Genomic DNA, 16,752 nt, shown 5'->3' on the forward strand with positions numbered 1-16,752 from the left:
ATTTTCGCCTCCTTAACTTATGTTGTTGTCCCGTTGCGTTGCCCTCAGATGCTGCCAGGTGCTGTTACACAATAATGGCTAGCTGCAAGGTATCATGCCGCGGTGAAAGGACAGCTTTTTTCATCGGTGTCTGACACTGGAAGTCACTGCCTAAGCGCCGGAATTGGACGACTTTGGAATGTGTAGTGAGGTGTAGGCACAAAAATCCCCTGGTTATGTTGTTCATCTTTTGGCTTAAAACATCTAGGTTTGGTGACACAAGAGTCACTGGGAAATGCCGGGGTGTGTTCAAAATAACATCCAACTTTGGTGCAACAAACGCTGTTGAAAATGCTGCAAAGGGTCACCAAAAAAATAATCAGCGTTGTTGGTTTTGAGCAGTGGTCTGCAGCTTGACAGGCATCTCGCCTAGTTGACACAATATCTTCCTAAACCCTCTCCATCGCCTGAGGACTTAAAGGGATAGTGCACCCAAAAATGGAAATTCAGCCATTATCTACTCACCCATATGCCGAGGGAGGCTCAAGTGAAATTTTAGAGTCCGCACATCACTTGTGATTGGAGATCCCAGGGGAGAAGGGGTAGCAACACAACTCCACCTAATGGAGGCTTACAGCGTCCCAGATTCAAACATCCAAAAACACATAATTGAAACCACAAAATATCTCCATACTGCTCATCCATAGTGATCCAAGTGTCCTGAAGCCCCGACATAAAAAGTTGTTCAGAAGCACGCACACGTGAGCGCGGAGCACAGAGAGGCAGTTAGAGCTACAGGCTACAATGAGGCTAAAAACAGAGTTCAAATTACGTTTTTCCGAGCAGTATGGAGATATTTTTTGGTTTCAATTATGTGTTTTTGCACGTTTGAATCTAGGGCACTGTAAGCCTCCATTAGGTGGAGTTGTGTTGCTACCCCCTCTCCCGTTGGATCTCTGCAAGTGATGTGAGGACTCTAAAACGTCACATGAGCCTCCCTCGGCATATGGGTGAGTAGATAATGGCTGAATTTTCATTTTTGGGTGCACTATCCCTTTAAGTCAGTATATACTTTACATCACTTTAGACTTTAATATTGATAAGATACCTATGAAACATGCACATATAACATATGCATGGTTTGCATAACTACTAATTAGAGGCTACTAGTTCTGCCTTACTCTGCTCTGTATGCAATTTAATTACTAATGAGCTAATTACCTCTAAATTATGTGCACATTCTAAATTGCCTTTAATTTTTTAAAACTCTTGATAAAAGTATCTAAACTACATCTTACTGCTGTGAAAAATAATAGCAGTTTGAAAAAAAGTTTTAGTCTGGCTGATGGAGAATGCCCTTAAATCACTAACAACCTTTTAACGCCGATGGAGATATGTGCTCAATTGTGCTGCGGCCTTTAACACATTTCAGTTTTTTTAGACAGACTGAGGCATTGAGTACTGCATTAAGTGATTTTCCCCTCCACTCTGTCAATGGGAAGCTGAGAGTCTCCATTAGCAACTGCAGTTGTGCCTCGTGGCTATTATGGCATCCCTCAAGGGTCAATCTAGGGGCCAGTTTTATTCTCCTGTTTAATAGTTCTTCTTTTATGCTGATGTCAGGACTGCCTGGTGGATGAAACCAGTGAAAACTGGCAAAAGAAATCTGTCATTTCAGATATCCTTGTCATGCATTTCCATTCTGTCATAACACATCAGTCTCGTCACAAGGAATTTTGTTTGTTTTGTTTATGTCAGAAATGTGACAAAGCTAGTCTAATAATGTTTTTTCCTCTCAGAGATGTTGCAAAAAATCATTGCATGTCTTTTATACTCTCAATGTCTTGATTATAGCAACAGCGTTTTCACTTGTCTCAATCAAGTGCACTACGCTGAAGACTCTATAACAAGGCTTTTAACCAAAAACTAGGAGGCATTGCATCTACTTTAGGCTTTTTACATTGGCTCCCAGTGCTGTAGGATTTATTTTTACATGGTTTTGATTGCCTCTAAGGCCCTTCATGGCTTGGGTCTTTGCTATATTTGACCTTTCTGCTCCATATGAGCTTCAGGTCCTCAGGCAGAGGTCTTTTTTGTCTATTCCAGAGTCCAAGCTTAAATCTGAGCCTTTGCCATCAGGGTCCCCGAGGCTCTGCAGTGACCTTCCCGGGGAAATAAATTTGGCTGAGTCAGTGACACTTTTGAATTTCTTCTTTTTTTGCTGGACAGCACTAGACAGCTGTCCTATGTATTTATTTATTTATTTATTTTCTGGAATATGTTACCTTTCACCGTTTGTTATTTCCCATTGTTTCCTTTTTTTATAAGTTTTGTGTGAAGGATTTATTAGTGAATTATTATTATGTTGGCCAGATACCTCCTTCTCAAAACCTAAGGTTGTGTATGTGTGTGTGTGTGTGTGTGTGTGTGTGTGTGAGTGATGCAGTAGAACTCAACTGAGACTGCTGACCTTAGCTTAGAAACACCAAGTTTATATTTGGTGAAGCAACCCCTATGTAACCTCCAACTCGTCCTGCAACCACCTACACATATGTGTACACACACACACACACACACATGCAGAGCAGCATCTTTTCACTCATATTTTGAGTTCACAATAGCCCACACAAACACACACTCCTCTGTTATTCTGCCCACAGCCCACTGTCCTTTAATTACCAATTAGTTCCACCAGATTTAGGCGGAACACTACTGCTCAAATACACTGCATGTACATCAGCGTCCATGTTTTTCTATTTGGCATGTATCTTTCTCTGCATTCTGAGCATGTTTGTGTCTATGTGTGTGTGTGTGTGTGTGTGTGTGTGTGTGTGCCCGCGTGTGTTTTTGTGTGAAAGAGACAGACAGGTCTAGTGCCGAAGGCGATCGCAGTCCTGAAACATTTATATCTCATTACCCTGAGAGAGAGAGGGCTGCAGAGAAAGAGAAAGAGAGAGAAAAAGGGGGGGAGGGCGGCAGAGACAGAAAAAGAAGCAGGGGTTTGGAGACAGAGGAGGTGGACAGATCAAAAGGACAGAGAAAGAGGGGTGTAGAGACAAAACAGTAAAATAAAAAAAAGAGAGAGAAAAAAGGTAAGGGTTGTCGAGAGCTGATGAAGAAATCGTGAGACGTTTGATGGCATTCAGCTTTTGTTCCCCCAGAGTTTGAAAGTAGTTATTGTGAGTCGTATTGGACAAACGTCTGCCAAATTAATGGAATCTAATATAATGCAGTGCCATTAATTATGATCTATTTGTGTGCCAGTAAGCCATGATAGTGTGACACTGAGCCAGCATGCGCAATTCCTAGTCCCTGAACCCAGCTAAATGAAATTACTCCATCATTAATTTACTTATTTACACCTTTGCTTTTCCCACAATGACACGTCAGAATGTCTGGAAACGACCTATTGTGCATGCTGAATGACTGTCTCCAGTCTTGTTTATACCCTGTAGATATTATGTTGAAATACAACAGGATTGGAAACAGAATGCAGAGCGAATTATGTTTTCTATTAATGTAATGAGGAAGTGTTGCTATTTAACCAACTTGGCAAGTTGCAAAAATGTTGATACAGATCGTATCAGTAAGTTCACTGTCAACAAATTTAATTTGTTTTCCACCAAAACAGACACTATGGCAATACACTATACACTCGAAGTGACTACAGTATGATTTTTATCATTACCTTTTTTTATTAAATGGGAACAAAACATACATCAAGAATTCCTATATATTATTTCTATGGTTAAGGAAGGTTTAATCCATATTTGTGAATATGAGAGACTCTCTTTCGAAGCCAGAAACATGAGAAGCAAGTTTCAAACTGGTGATGTCACAGGGTAAAAAGTCTGGAGCTGCTCCACAGACAATGAATGGGAGCCTGATTTTTGTAGATCCAAAGAGTGTTTGTTTTCTTTTATATATATATATATACCCAGCTGAGCTTTATTCTGTTGTAGTGTTCCCAGTTCTGAAACAGAAAATGTACCCACATACTCAGAACATTCCCCAGGGTGCTCTCAGTGTCATCAATAACATCTCTCTCTCTCCAGACTTTTGACCCTTTAACTTATATTGTTGTCCCACTGCGTTTCCTCCTGACGCTGCCGGGCGCCGTTGAACAATAATGTCAACCAGCCAGGTGTCATTCCAAGGTGAAAAGATGTTTTGACACCTGAGGTCACTGCCAAAGCACCGGTATTTAAAGACTTTGGAATGTGTGTTTAAGTTTAGGCAGAAAAGTCTCCTGGTTATGGTGATCATGCTTAAAATAATTGGTTTGGTGGCACAAAAGTCAGTGGGAATTGCAGGATGAGCCGCTAAAACTCACCCAAGTGTTGGCAATGCCGCAAAGATAAAAAAAAAAACCAATCAGTGTTGTTGGACTTGAGCAGTGGTCTGCAGCTTGGCAGGCATCTTCATTAGGTGACACAATATCTTACCAAACCCTCTCCACCTCTTGATGACTAAAGTCAGTATGTACTTTACATCACTTTAGAATCATTGATATGATACCTATGAAACATGCACATGTACTGTAGCATTGTTCCGACCTCTCATTAGTCCCGTTGTTCTGATATGTGATTATACTAGGCTATACTGTATTTGTGTACCATAGAGGATCAGCAAACGCAACAAAAGTAGGCTACTGGTCGAGATACAAGTGTAATAACTCCTGTTATTAACTCTGGGGTCCGGGTTGTGTGGGGAGCTCTCTGCGGTGTTGAATGGCTCCCGGCGGGCGTATTTCTACCTTGATGGTGCGCCACGACCGGCTCTGGGTCAGCTGGGAAAGGCTTGAGGCGGAGCAGGTTCACAGCTTATGTGTTTGCCACTTTCTTTTTCATTTTAACCCACACCATGATCTTTTCCTGACCCTAACCAAGTGGTTTTTGTGCCTAAACCTAACCAGACCTTAACCACAGGGCATCATGATGATTTCGGAACAACGGGACTTCGGAACAATGGGTTTAATATGGTCGGAACAATGGGATGTCGGACCAATGGGCAGACCCCCATAAATGTAGTGTTTCAATAACTAAGAAATGTTGATTCTGAACATATTCCAGGCAGTGTTTATGTTGCCACTATAACATCATTATGAATGCAGTTTAGTAATATAACAACATCATTTCTTGTAGACAGGGTTGCTGTCACAGCTAAACAAAACAGAGCGATAAATGATGTTATTAGTTAAACATGTACTTGACAAGTCAAACAGGGATGCCCTAGTGAAGGTATAGCAGATGGCATAAATGTTTTTTGTACCGTCTTAAGTTGACTAAATATTATGTTATTTCTAAGCACATTTGTTCTGTAGAATATAGCTTTCATAGCTGTTCATACATTTCATGAAGTTTGTTTTGTTTTGTTGATGGAGGGCACAAGTCTCGCTAATTTATTTCCCAAATCATTCTATTTTATTATTTTGTCTTGTTCCAAAAATGTTAATTGCATTTTTGTTTGTTTGGTTTGTTCATTTGTTTTGTGAAATAATATGAGGGCCATTGTTTGGTCTCTGTTTATCATAGCTGCAGTGAAGTACATGGTTCATAGACTGGCTACATGCTCAGTCAAGCTATGCTTCAGGGGTAGAAAATACTTCTCTCACACAGCTGATGGAACATTAATGTAACACATAATGTTTACCGTATGGCATGTGTCCAGCTGTACAGTTGAAGAATTCACAATTGTGCTCAAGCTGTTTACTTCTTGGAGAAATAGATCATTGTTTAGTATTCTATGTATACAACTTAACAGATTTTATCTTAACAGATTTTGGGGGACTGAGAGCAGACAAACATACAGGCCAACACATTATATCGCCATAAATCATGACACAACCAGTCCACTGTGGTCTGTGCTCTGATCTGGTCTTTTGCTTTTCAGCAGACACATTTGTTTGTTCATAATTGGTGATTTCTGACTGACACAACAAACAGCCACAGAGATAATGTGAGAATGAAAAGGAGATCAGACTGCAGGCTGAGGTGTAAGACCCCTGTAGGTCTCACGAGTTCCACTTTGTAGATTTGTTATTGTCTTTTTGAATGCTGCAGGACAGTGCATGGAAGAGATGAATTCAGAGTGCTACAGGCAAAAACAAAAAACAAAAAAACCTGCAGCTTACAATGTTGCATGTATTTCCCTGTGCTTTATAATTCAGAAATATCCACATAAAACCATTTCAATGAGGGCACTCACAGAGAGGGGATATAATGTGTGTGGGCACATGTTAAAGGAGAGGAACACTGTGCATTTTCTGTTCATCAGTGGGCATAGCTGTTATGCATAGCTGTTATGCATGCAAACATGCACCTTCCCAGAAATGTAACTACATGTTGCAGCGATCCAGACCTCCTGTCTATTTTTGGTAACTGAATCCATTTCCCTCAGTGGAAACAAAACTTTTATTTACTTTAATTTCACAGATAAGAAACAATAAATTGTGAAGACAATAAAGCCCCAACATTATATATAATAGCATTTTAAGTCTTGTGTGATTTATCCTGGCTTCGTATGAGTAGAGGTAATCTCCGGTTGTCACTAGGCTAATTTATACAATGTAAAATGCCATAGGCTTGTGCTAATAACATTAGCATGTTATATTTGTTTGGAAAACCTGTTCAGTATGAGACCGTTGTTTTGTCAGTGAACCTTGTGAGTTGTAATGCAGCCGAATTTTGTAACTTTACCTTTGTTAAGTGTTGCTGTTGTCCCTGGCTTCATATGAGTAGAGGAAAAGTCCACTAGCTGCTAGGCTAATCTATACAATGTAAAATACTATAGACGTGTGCTAATAACGTTAGCATGTTGTATTTGTGGGGAAAATGTGTTCAGATAAAGACAAGTGTTTGTCTGTGAATGCTGCGAGCTATAGTGAAGCTGATTTGTGTACTTGTGTTTGAAATTGTCTCTATTATGCCATGTTTAATGTGTGTTTTGGGTGTATTTGAATCAATTAGACTTTACAGCACTTCACAGAAACCCTGCCGCCAACCAGTGTTTTGGAGGTGTAACTGCAGAGTGACACAGACACACCACCGCACAAGTATAAATGCTCACAACTGCATAGGCCAGGTGCGTAGGCTACAGTGTAGGCTTTGCATGGAGCTGATGCACACACATAAATCCTGCTTCAGTGACAAATTAACCTCACAAGAACCACAATTAACAGCTACTGTAGCGTTGCAAGTTACAAAAAGTGAAGTCATGTTTTGGTGTATCTAAGTGAAAATATGACAAAAACATAGTGATGCCCAAGGAAAGCCACCAGAAAGTGGTGCAGCACAATTAATTTGCCCATCTTAAAAAAAAATGTGCTTCTTAAACTATTAGGTAGCAAGCTAGTTAGCCTGGTTTATTAAAAAGATTAATTTGTACCATTGCCTCTTGTCTCATAACTGTCAGCAAACCATTCCTTTTTTGTGGAGCAGTTAATTCTCCAACACAGGAGGGCTAAAAAAAGTGGATGGTGCAACACAGCTAATAAGCTACCAGAGCTTCCTTCATTTTGGACTCTCTAGCTCTATGTTCTCTCAATTAAACAGCCTGTACTGCCCACACAGTGCTGAGAAGTGGTTGAATCAGCCAAAGTAAGTGAAATCACCTGTGTGGGTTTGCCATGGGTGTGCAGAGCCTTCAACTATTGAACAGAGGCAACATGGGTTGGTACAGTACATACTGTATTTCTTCCTTGTGAAAGAAATGTGCAGGCAGATGTTATTATGCTTCTGTTCAGTCTGTTGCTTTGAAGGTGAATGGGGTTTTTGTTGAGTTCCTCCCTTGTGCCTACATTGTCTAAATATGCCCACGTGTTAAAGCGAACCTTTGAAACTTCCATCTGCCTCTGTTTGTCTCTCTGCTCCCTCCTCTATTGTGCCATTGAGTTTGATAATGTTATCATGGAGTAGCACATTCCAACTCATTTTGTAGGTAATGTTTCCTGTTAATTTGTGTAATGGTTCTGAACTGTAATTAAATCCGTCACAATACATCAGTATAATTATCGTAAGTCCCTGCAACACTTACATGTATTTTACCACATATCGTTTTACCACAACATTACAGCACTGTGGCCATGACAGTGTGAATGTAAAATAATTCAATTTAGCATGAAATCCATCTCTCAGTTTTACCTTCACTGAGCTAGTTTTTCCATTCCTTTCTATTTCTTTTCTCTCAGTGGTCTCAAAAATGCAGCCAGAATAAAAAGAAACATAAAAAGCAACATACCTGCCATACACATCACAAAAAAATAGTGTGTTCTGCCTCATTTCCACTGCATGGTTCGGCTAAACTCGATTTAACTCACTTTTGGTACCAATTCTTTTCTCGAAAGCCCCGTTTCCAACCCAGCACAGTATAGTACAGTATAGTGAGCTTTTTTTCCCATTTCCACTGTGAGAAGTTGTGGATGGTACCAATGGAACCGTTCCATACATCCCCATTTTTGGTCCCCCCTCTGTTGCGGTACCTAGCACACAGATCTGGTACTAAAAGGTGGAGCTGTGAACACTGCAGTCTGTTGATTGGTCAATAGAGGACGGTCACTCTGCTCAGGGCTGAGCTGTGGCTGGTTTTGAGGCTCATGTAACCACTGTTCATACTGTGGAGAGTTTTACATATAAAAATAAACTGTAACTATGAAATGACTATATGAATGGATAGATGACTGGATGTTTTGTTGCCTCTTGCAGCAGCTGGAGTCGTAGAAAAAATGATTTAATTCACTGAGCCAACTGCTGGTGACTTTTAAGGTGGAACATTAACTTGTAATGTTACTCAATGGACAGCTTTGACCATTCCATTAGTTTTTTGTTTTTGTCTCTGTTTGATGCACACTTTTAGTAATGAGTGGATCTTCAAGCATTTATGTGTATTCATTTCAACCGGGCTATGTGAGTTAGGCTACATATATTCCAATCTTCACTTGGAGGAAAAAAAAGTGTTATAGAACGTTGTTCCCGTGGGCTTCAGCAACACTAAACCCCTGAGCTTGCCTGAGAAGGACTAAATGCACAAACCTGCTATTTTTAAATATCCCATGGAGAGAGACTCTCACTGCAGTCTGTTCTGTTTTGTTCTGAATGTGTCGGCGTGCAGCCTCGTTCTGTGGACGATAAACAAGGTGCAGACTTCCATGTGTGTCACTGGTGATGAGGATATACAGTGGGTGCTTGACGGAGCAGTGAGTGACAACAACCCCGCCCACATTTAAGCACTGTTTGCGGTGGAAATGCTAAGCGGACCTAGGGTCTAGACACCATGTCTGAAGGGTTACTTTTGGTTCCAAATGTACCATACCGAAAGTTTTTGATGGAAATGGGGCTTTTTTAGTTTTCTACCATAGATAGTACCCCCATAGTGTAGGCTAGGGATGGGTTTCATTAAGATTTTATAGATACTGCTACTTTTATCAATACTCCTCATCTATTTGGTACTTCATCAGTACTCTTAACGGTTGTTTTTCATTTCTAAATAATTGCTTTTTATAAAATATTTCAATAAAAGAAAAAATTCAGAACAGAATATGATAACGTCAGAGTTTTTCAATACTACTGTCTTTGATAATTTAGCCCCGGGATAAATTAAGTACCGGGTTTTGGTGCAGTGGCATCATCTTTAATGGGACACTGGCTAAATCCTGTCATCAGCAACCGGATAGAGGAATCCCTGCACTCTGTCAGTCATTTGGAACCTTGACTGAAGTGGTGCCAAATACAAGTGCCAGGTACTATCTGTAACGTTTGCCGATGGAAAACCAGAACAGAGTGAGTTGAGCAGTAATGTGCTGGACCGTGCAATAGGAAAGCAGCTGTTGTTGTTGCCCTTCAAGACGAGAAAATTACATGGTTGAAGTAAGCAAGGTTCATGGTCATGAAGGAAACCAGCGTTGACTGTTAACAGGAGCAGGATGCAAACTTGTTTTCTCTGGTGTCAAACACACACACACTCTGTCTCTTAACTACTTTCACCTTTACTTAAGAGGAGCAGTCAGTATTTGCATCACTGTCATATGTCAGGGTTATTTTATGCATCTGACCAAGAAAGTTGTTTTTTCTGCTGAAGACAGTCTCACATAAAGTGTCTTGTGGCCTACATCACAACACATTTCCAATCACTCGCTATGAATTCTATAGGATGAGATGATTGCAGGCTTTCCTCCTGCACTGATGTCAGCAATCGACTGCCAGGCTGCAGACCTGGCTTTGATGATTAAGCTTCAACATCATTGCCTTTGCCGGTTGTTATATGATTCTAATTTTCATCAATCAGCTCTCATTCTGTGACTGTCAAGTTAGTGGTGCATTTCTTCCCAGAGCCTCCAATAAATCTTAATTGTGCATTTCTCCAATACTGTACATCTCCTTTAACGTTATGGCAGCATGCACATCGTCTGACAGCATAAACCCAAACTTGATTCATTCTCAATGGATAACTTTCAAGTCAGTTTAGTGACACTATACTAAGACTTTCAGTGATACATTTTTCTTTCTGGAGCCTCCTTTGTCACACACCTCCCTGGCTTGAGGTGAGTTTAGTAAGATTGAGTGTGATTGTATCCTGATGCCAAGTTCTATATACACTTAATCTTGTTCACAGGCTGTGCTTTGGTGGCTAGTGTGAAGAATCACTTCAGATTGATCCAGCTGCTTAACAGTACAACCACATGTTATTCTGGCAAAAAAACACAAACTGGAAAACAGCGAGGAAACATGAACATGATGAAAATATTATACATTTGGTGGGTTCTTCAATTAAACAAGCCTTTGAAGTGAGGTTCAGGTTGAACTTTCAAAAGCACATGAATGCATTGCAGCATTTTAAAACTAAATAAATAGGATAAGGCAATAAACAAACACAGGTGAACCTTGAGCATTGTTAAAGGCGTGCAAGATTGAGCAAGCCGGGTATGTTGCAGCCCTAGAGTGAAAACACGGAGCCCAGGACACACACTGAGGACACCTCCTGTTCCCGAATCATTTGCACTGGAATCTGTTTGAGATAGTTTACCAGTCTGGTGTGCAGAAAAGACAGAGGGTTGTGTACTCACTTTGCTGGAGCCTCGTGCCATGCTCGAAGATTTAATTAAGGCACCCACACTGAAGCGTGCATAATTGCACGGTGCTTTGGAGATGCGCAGCACATCCTTCAAATCAGACGCTGCAGACAGATGCATACTGATGCAGGAGACTGTTAGAATGCAGCGTCCAGGCAAAAGTGGCGCCAGTGAGCAGAATGCTGTTGAGCAGCGAAACAGAAATGATCCTAGGAGCTTGTTTTATTTTTGTTACTTTACACTTGCCTGGCATTAATGTGAATTCTTCTGACAGGTCACTGAAAAATTCATCTCCCCCTTTGGCGTGCTGGAATTTCAATGCACTCTTCTGATAAGGGACTTTATCGGCATTAAATGCCAGAAATTGGTGCTTTACCTGAAAGCCACAAAGAAGCCATGATATAATGCTGCTGCATCAAGGCCATTCCATTCCCACCCTTCTTCTTCCTCTCTGCCACAGAATCTCTCGTTCCTGACAGTAACCTTCTGGCAGTATTTTATGGCTATATTAGAAAGTTGATCTCACCTACACCTCTCTCCGTCTGGCTCACTGTCCGTCTCACTCTGTCTCCTTTCCCATCAGTATTTTATAGCTGATATGTCTCTTTCTCTCTCACTCACTGTCTTTCTCTCCTGCTCGGTCTCTCTCTCCTTCTCCCCTCCTGTCTTTCTCGGTCTCTTCAGTATTTTATAGCTGTTGTAACAGCCACCTGACCTTTCTTCTTGGTGATTACTTTATAATGAGACCACAACTCCATCCATCTCTCTCCTTCCTGCCCACCACCTTTCCCGTCCCCTCTAATCGCCGTACATGTGTCATTTCTCTTTTTCAAAATTACTTTTATAACTTCTGTTATAAGAGGGAACACAGTGGAGAGTGGCATGAAATACTGCAGAGGATTGAGAAAGAGGACTTGGAAAGGAAGGTTTTAATGTACTTTATATGGTGACCCGAAAGATTTTGCATTTTTTAATACCTTTCTCAAGTGGATCCCACTAAACAACAGCTGATTCCCACCCGTTGTTTTTCTGTCAGTTGACCCACCATTGGAGCTTTAAAAAAATCTTGTTCCTCTCAAAAAAGAGAGCAACATTAGGTACATTAACTTCCCCCAGGTTTTGAAGAATTATGCTTGAAATCGCTGAAATAAAAACATCTAACCTAATTAAAGAATGTAATTATCAGAATGTCAGAGGTTTATAGTACACACTGAAAATAATCAAGAACATGACAGTCTTGAGTCACGACATTGGATCCATGGCAACAGGAAGCTGAACCTATCAATGTATGTACCAATGAATGTACACATACAAGATAGATAAGGTTGTCATATTTATTTAGCGTGACGTTAATCACTTCTCTTGTGTGCACATGCTTGCATGCACAAGACGTGTTGTTCGGGGTTGGCCAGCTCAATAATTGGTTTGATGATGATAAATAGTTAGTTCTCTCCACTACCATGGCAACCACCATGTGACTTCCTCCGCCACAAAGTAGTACCCTTTCTTAAATCTGTCACATAGGAAGCTTAGGTTCAACTCTCATGTATTATACATTACATGTCTGTCTAAAGCCCTGTTCCCACTGGACAAAAAACCTACTAACATGGGGTTTTTGTCTTTGCTGGGAAAGGTTACAAATGGTATTTATTCCTGGGACAAATGGCTCTGCAGTAGTCACAGGTATTTATCGGCTCCATCTCCAATCACCTCTGATTGTAAGTCATGGAAATGTGGATCATGGATGTGATCATTTTTGCCCCTTTTCCAGCATGATAATGGTGCCCCGCCACAAAGTCCGTGCAAACTTCTCTCAAACATCATTGAGACTGATTAAGTAACAGATATGTTTTTAAAAATAATTACTTAAGCAAGACTCATACTTTTGCGTCAAATCGACACTACGGTGTAGGCTCTGCGTCAACATGGAGCCAACGCCATACCCTACACTGTAGCCTGATGTGCACCTCCCCAGAAATGTAACTACACGTTGTGGCGACACAGGCCTTCTGTCTTTTTTTGTAAGCTGAAACCATTTCCCTCAGTGGAAACAAAGCTTTTATTTACTTTAATTTCACAGATAAGAAACAATAAATTGTGAAGACAATAATGCCTCCACAAAATAACATTTAAAGTCTTTTGTGTGATTTTTTTCTGGCTTCATATAAATAGAGGAAATCTCCACTGGTCACTAGGCTAATTTACATAATGTAAAATGCCATAGGCTTGTGCTAATAACGTTAGCATGTTGTATTTGTTTGGAAAATGTGTTTAGTATAAGACAGTTGTTTTGTCAGTGAACCTCATGAGTTGTAATGGAACTGAATTTTATAACCTTACCTTTGTTAAATGTTGCTGTTGTCCCTGGCTTCATATGATTAGAGGAAAAGTCTGCTAGCTTCTATGTTAATTTATACAGTGTAAAATGCCATAGGCTTGTGCTAAAAAACATTAGCATGTTGTATTTGTGTGGAAAATGTGTCCAGCAAAAGACAAGTGCTTTGTCTGTTAATTCTGCAAGTTATAGTGACGCTGATTTGTGTACTTGTGTTTGAAACTGTCTCTATTATGCCATGTTTGATGTGTGTTTAATGTGTATCAACTAAACTTTACAGCACTTCACAGAAACCCTGCTGCCGACTAGTGTTTTGGAGGTGTAACACTGCAGAGTGACACAGACACACCACAGCACAAGTATAAATGCTCACAACAGCATAGGCCAGGTGCGTAGGCTACAGTGTAGGCTCTGCATAGAGCTGACACACAAGTATAAGACCCTCTTTACACATTTTCACTGGCCTCCATTATACTGTTTACTTCCAGCACATTCATGATGCCAAATGTAACACACCAGTGTAAAAAAAAAAGAAAAGAAAAAAAACCCCCGGCATACCCATTTTCACAGCTCTCGTCTACTTGCAATGGGAAGTGAGTCTGTCACCTCCTTCAAGTGGTTTGTCTTGCATTTAAAAAACTCATATATACAGTATGTGCTAATTTTGTGGAAAAATAGTATAAGTGGAGCTACGGTACAGTATATAACCATTGCTACTAAAAAATAAGCAATAAATGATCTTTTTAGAAATCAGGTTATGTTGTAAGAAACAGTGGCTGCTATTTAAAGATATCTTTATGTCTGTTTCACCATGATGGTTGACCTAATACTCTTTTCCTTGGCTGGTCAGGAGCACAGCATGAGTCGGTTTATTTTTGCTTGCAAAGGCCGAGGAAAGAATGCTGGAGTCACTAGCCCTTTTTAGACAGGAATTGTGCAAATTTGCAGGAAAGCCCAATCAGTCTTTTTTCAGCATTGGCAGTATAAAAACAAAATCTGGGAGTGCGGCAAAATGTCGCCTACCTACTTTTGTTTATACAGAATGCACCTTTTTCGGGGCAATGGGGGGCGTGAGCAAGTAACAAAATGTGTGGCTCAGTGTGTGATGTAAACAGTGACGTCGGAGGGAAGCCGCGGCTATTCAGGCAGCGGTAGTCAGGCGGTGATTCTATCGTAAATTGGCCTGTCCTTCACCGTCCCAGTCATCTGACAGTTAATGGCCTCTTCGTTTGCGAGGACAAGGAGGGTGCGCAATTCCTTGTCTCCCCAGTTGCTCATCTTTACAGTGTCTGTCAGGTTTGTGTTTCCCTCTTGCTACTAGCTGCTCACTAATTCCTGCTATCAGCTGTTTCCTGTTTATCCACCGCCAGTGGCTCGCACGTGCGGCATCATCAACAGCTCCTCCCACAAGTCATCAACAGCCCCTCTCATAGCGAAAAGCCGCCTTGTTCTGTTTAAACTAAAAGGGTTCCGCCAATATGTCTACCCCACGAGGCAGAAAATTGGGCACCTGGGATCAACTCGCCAATCCGGCTCTGTGTGTCTAAACGCTCGCAGCTGGCCGGCGAAACAGCCCAACATTGCCGAAAATCTGGCAGTGTAAAAGGGGCTATTGGTTAATGGCAGGTATGACAAAAGACTTAAAGGGAAACTTTGCCAATTTTCAACCAGCTCTGTGTCATGACTCGTTGCAGTGTTGGCAGTGTCTGCAATGTGTACAGATGAACAGTATTTGGCTTCCCACTGTGCTGCCAGCACCTGGACATTTGTTGGCTGAGGTTCGCCTGGATTGGGTCAGGTATCCAGCAGGTGACCCGTAAGTAAGGTGATTCTCGGGTGGTATTTTGTCTTAATTTCATTCCTGGATTTGATTCTTGGTGAAATGAAAAAACGTGCAGGTTGGATGTAAATTTATCAAATAAAATGGGAATAATAATAATAATCTAATTTAATGGACAATTTCATTCTCTGTCTGACGACTGTGTCAGCTCTGTCTTCTCAGCACCTGGAATATGACAGCTGCTTCAATAAAGTGTGTAACTAACAGGCATGTTAACTGTGGAGATTCAATGCTCAGTATTATGGGAATAAGCAAAAAATATCCATTTAAGATGTATTTTCTGAATTACCTTCATTTTAGAATATATTATCTTAGTTTCTCATCTATGAAACATTCCAAAATGATCACTTTAAACATGCTGCCTAAATGAATTATTTGAACAGCACATGATTATTATAGGATTTGCAGTTTTGGGCCGTGCTGCAGGTCTTGTGTCGACAGGGCTGGTTGTGGAACTAATTTGTCATATGTGCAGGTGGTGGGATGGGGGCCATATTGCACATCTCCATGCCAGTGGGTGGGTCTTGAAAATTGGACCCTTGCAGAACTCTGCCGCAAGGTGACGCAAGAATGCTTCACCGATGACACGTTTTGCAAGTTAGACTTAAGTTAGACTTAATATAGTCATAGTAAGTCACATAGTAGCTTTTCAAATCATGTATCAGCATAGTACGTCTATTATATTAAGTTTAAGGTAGTTTGGCCTGTGTAAGTTCCTGCCACTATTCCAAATATTTTTTCTACTCAGGTGGCTGGGCGTGGCAGCTTGGTGTGTGCAGGCTGTTGCTCAGATAATCACACTTGATGATTAAGTGCACCAACAAGTGACGAAATTCATGCTCAAAAACTTGTTGAAAACAGCATGTGAAAATCTTCAGGCGGGCACAAACACAAACACAATCAGCAAACTTGTGAGGTGTCAAAATCATTGAAAGACAGATTTTTGCTTGTTTTGACGCCCGCTCTCAAACACACATGCAACCCCTCCCCCCGCCTTCCCTGACAAACACCACCCAAGGAGAAGAAATCAGAAGAGAGCAATCAAGCAGAGCGGATATGTCTCCACAGGAGGGACAGACGGAAAGGGAAGGAGAGAGACAGGAGAAAGAGAAGAAGAGGAGACAAAGACAAACAAAATGAGAGTGCAGAGGACTAGATAAAGAAGTACTGAGGCAGACAGAGAAACAGAATCAGACAGGCAAATATCTGGCAGAGGAAAACCTGTCTGAAGCCCTGATGATATTTGTGAGATTATTGATCATTGTCTGCGTTTAAAAAGAACCTGGATTTACTATTCTTTTTGTCATTCTTTCTTTGCTTATGTCTTCATTTCAGGTTTTTGATAACTGCATTTTGAGTATAGCGATGTATGAAAACAAGAAATACCCATTTACATCCAGACCTATTTAGAGAATGTTTTTAAAAAGTTTGTTAGCCCTCTTGTTTTTCTTACTATCATATTCTGTGTATGCATCCATTGTTTTTTCTTCCTCAAAAAAGTCAGACTTGGGGAATGAAAGCTGAAATTTCTAG

This window comes from Epinephelus fuscoguttatus, linkage group LG5, assembly GCF_011397635.1.
Source record: "Epinephelus fuscoguttatus linkage group LG5, E.fuscoguttatus.final_Chr_v1".
Taxonomy (NCBI): Eukaryota; Metazoa; Chordata; class Actinopteri; order Perciformes; family Serranidae; genus Epinephelus; species Epinephelus fuscoguttatus.